This window comes from Anneissia japonica, unplaced genomic scaffold (assembly GCF_011630105.1).
Source record: "Anneissia japonica isolate Jap-2015-1 unplaced genomic scaffold, ASM1163010v1 scaffold287965_len1858130_cov191, whole genome shotgun sequence".
Taxonomy (NCBI): Eukaryota; Metazoa; Echinodermata; class Crinoidea; order Comatulida; family Comatulidae; genus Anneissia; species Anneissia japonica.
This window is the reverse complement of record NW_022748342.1, coordinates 1,256,481-1,260,495: the sequence shown is the minus strand read 5'-3', so window position 1 is coordinate 1,260,495 and position 4,015 is coordinate 1,256,481.

The window sequence follows — 4,015 nt, the reverse complement described above, 5'->3', positions numbered from 1 at the left end:
TTATTTTCCATTGATTCCAAATTGGACTCACTTTAAACAAAGTTTCATCTTCATCATCATCATCATCATCATCATCATCATCATTATTTCATATTTTTTCTGGGCATCCAGGTAAACAAAGTTTCCACGGTATGACCACTTAATCTCTGTAAAACTAGCAACATTGTGCCCCTCCCCACTCTTTTACAAAAAAAAGCTGGATAGCCCTTGAATGTTAGTGCTCTGTCTCACCTGTTAGATCTGTACATGGAGGTATCTATATGGTCTGTCTGAGTATAATCGCTGTAAGGTCTACCAGAAGAAAACACGGGATTTAATTACAGCATTTTAACAATTCAAGTGATAGTATAACTGACCTGGAGCGTGAAAAATAATTGATTATGCTTCAGACTGAATTTGGTAAGTGTAAATTAAATTGTACGAGCAATAAGTTTGTCGAAACGCGACGTTATTTGTGTAGGCATAGGTCCAGGCCTACTGTATTTCCATAGATAATTCATAGCATACTGTATCATGTGTATTCATAGAACATGTTCAAGGCCAATTTAATTAATTGCATATTGTTAATATTTCTGAATACTGCACGTCGTGTAGATAAAATTATAGTTATCATTGTTATTCCTTGTACATAGTGTTTCCTGCACTTTATTTATTCATGGAGGAATAAGCAACCTAATTGCATTTTGAACAATATATCATTTTCGCAGTAGACCTACATCTGTCTATTCCCATGATTTAAAATGATATTACGAATTGTAATTTGGTCAATGCTACCACATTCTGTGTCCAGATATAGAATTTTTAACCTGGATGCTTTTTTCTGTGCCCACTCTTTAGCATCATGTACAGGGCATAGGCCTTTATTATCTCTATTTTTTCTTGAGTCATACCAGTAATATGATGCCCTTTAAAAAAAATCTTCCTATTAGTATTATATACGGGAGAGTACCTCATGAACATTACTCACACACCCTCGAGCCTGCTATGGGGATATATTCATGCCACGAAACTTAGAATATGGAATATAGTGTACGCTGAGAGCAAATATTTCAATATAGATAAATTTAGTAAATGACGATGTACAATTGTACTACATATTTTCATAACACTAACCATATTTCCAACATAGACTCTATCTCCGTGCTAATTTTATTTCTTTGAGGGAAGGGGCTAGCGGCTCTTCAAATTGTCAGCATTTATTTCCGGGCATTCAGAGTTGCAAAAACGTTGTTCAACAACCACGATGAGGCTGATAGTGGATGCTTTTACAACAAAATTTGTTTAGTTCCCCTTCCCCCAGCTTTGACTATAATGGCCGGACCACTTGCAAAATGCTTCCGACGGCTATGGGTGGTGATTGGACAGTACACCGGGAGACAATCCTCTACTCTTTTCCGTAGAGGGTACTGTGTTCTTTAAAGTGCACATGGGCCATAAATGCACACAGGACCAACTACTTAACCGTCTTATTCGAAAGACGGTGCGCTATGTAACTTGTATTTCAGCCCTCTAGCTGAAACACAAGGAGAGGCAGCGATGGGATTTGAACCGGGGACCTAGAGATCTTCACGGTTCAGCGCACACACAGTGGCTACAACCAGATTAGCCGACTGAGCTAAGCTGCTCTCTCTATCTGATGATGATGATCTGTGTGAATTCTCCTGCCCAACAGTGGTACGAATCTGCAGTTAAAATTTAAAATATAGGTATGCAACTACTGTACTAGCCTACTCATTTTTTTGATTTACTGTACATAATAAGAATGAGAAAGTTTACCTTACCGATTTCAAGAGATGAAAACCTTGAATTTTGAAGGATTTTAAAGTCCTTTTAAGGACTTAAAAGTCATTAATAAACACGTAGCTCAAAATAGGGAAAGCTCATTTCCCGTCATCTAGGAATCAAAATTTTTTCGGGGGAGGACCCCTGAGGGTTTTGGGAAAACTTTTGGCCCCCACCCCCAAATTTGAACCCATTCATATTCCAATTCATCATATTAGTGTGCCCCACCCCACACACACACACTTTGAAAAACGTTCCACCGCCCCTCTAGACTACTTAGGAGTTTCAAAGGCTTATTAAGTCAATTTTAGTGGGAGTGGAGCAGCTCTTGCTGGGGCCACTCCTGCCCATGCAGCTACTTCCTGAGATATTTAGTAGAAATAAAATCAGTGTGCAACAGTGTCCCAATGATGCGGACCTTTATTGTGCTCTAGCTGAGACCAGAAAAAATCCTTTGTTGAAGTTAGGGCTGAGAAAAGACATTTCTTTGTTAAAGGCTTGGAGTATTTTATCGTCAGTGATTGGTATCGATTCAGCACCCCATTCTCCGCCACCCCCACAGCAAAATCCATTATTTTTGCCAATGTCCTCGTATACCCACAACTTCAATCGGTTACCCTGATTATTTCACGAGTATTTGGGTTGTATTACATTGAAAGGTGTTACGTAGATAGTTGTATAGACAAGCTATTGGAAGCATTTTTTTCATAGATAGGTTAAAACATGGAAATAACTAATTTTATCATACAGTATTTCATATAACATGCACAGGTTTTGTATGTGATATATCATAAAATATGTATATCCCAGATATATTTCATAAGATAATTTACTTCAAATAACCTACGTCCAGTATGTTCACACTGGCATTATTATCTTATCACTTGTATAAGGACGAATTCTAATACCACACAACGGCGGCGGAACGTTTTTGAGGGGGGGGGGGGGGCATTTCATGAGGTCCAAAATTATCGAGCGAAGCGAGCATCTAGGCTGGGGCCAGGGGGCCGTCTAGAGCCCCGGTGGGGATCTACGGATATTTTACCAATTTTTATTTTACGTTTGGTGAATTTTATAAACCATTTTATAGGCATCAAGCTACTGTACATGTAATATGACATATTTGTTGTAATTTCCAGTGGCGGATCCAGGAATTCGAAATAGAAGGGTCCATGGAGGATACGTTCACAGATAGAAGAAAATTTGTGATTATGGCACCTCTAGATTGCGGGAAATTTCACTCTTAAACTTATATTTGAATATAATTTTCATTATATCTCCATTTAAAAAAAAATTGAACAATTTATCCCCCGCCCTTGAATGCGTCACAGATTTCAAAACAAAGTCGAAGTCGAGATTGCTTCCACGATCTCAATGAATTATTTATCATAAGGGTTATCCTTGATATGGGTTTCCCGACTACAATTTCACTTTTCCTCCGATGGATAAAATTTACCCCTCTATGTAACCCGGAAATGATACTCCAACTGTGGCGGGTGGAAGTCGAAATAGAGGGGACCCAGGCAGGGTTTGCGCAAATAAAATGTCCACCCACCTATCCGCACAACTTTTGGGGCTGAGGTAGGAAAAATTATGGTTATGGCACCTCCAGATGGCCGGAAATGGCACTCTCAGATTAAAAGTTGAATACAATTTTGTCTGTTTTCTCCAATTTTTTTTAAATAATTTTGAAAAAAATTAGGAGGTTCAGGGCCCGTGCTGACAATATAACACTTGAAATAGCCTATCATTTTGTATCACAAATTCCTAATGTCAAACGAAAGATATTTTTATTCGGAAGAATTTTTTTACTCAATACAGTTGTTACAACCTATAACACATTAACTACAGCGTAAATTCTGTAGTTAACCTTCAGAGAACTTTATTTTTCAAAATGGCCTAATTAATTATCTTATTGTTTTCGTTAAATTAGATGGAGTTTAATTGTGGTTGTATTTCGCTAGTTTGAAGGTTTACTGTAAGCCAATCAGTTACACTATACATCTTCGTGGTTAGCATAAAGAGAACTAGAGCGTCGCTCCATTAAGAGTGCCTATCTTCCCCTTTATGCCTAAGTACAGAATTCACGAAGGCAGGCTATTTTTTCTTCATGCTTGAGGGTGGGATTCAAGGAAACTCTACAGACGCGCGTATACAGACATCAATCAACATTTGGTTGCTTAACTCATAAAGGGAACTTGTAATGCTCGTTAGAAAATGAAAAAAAAAATAT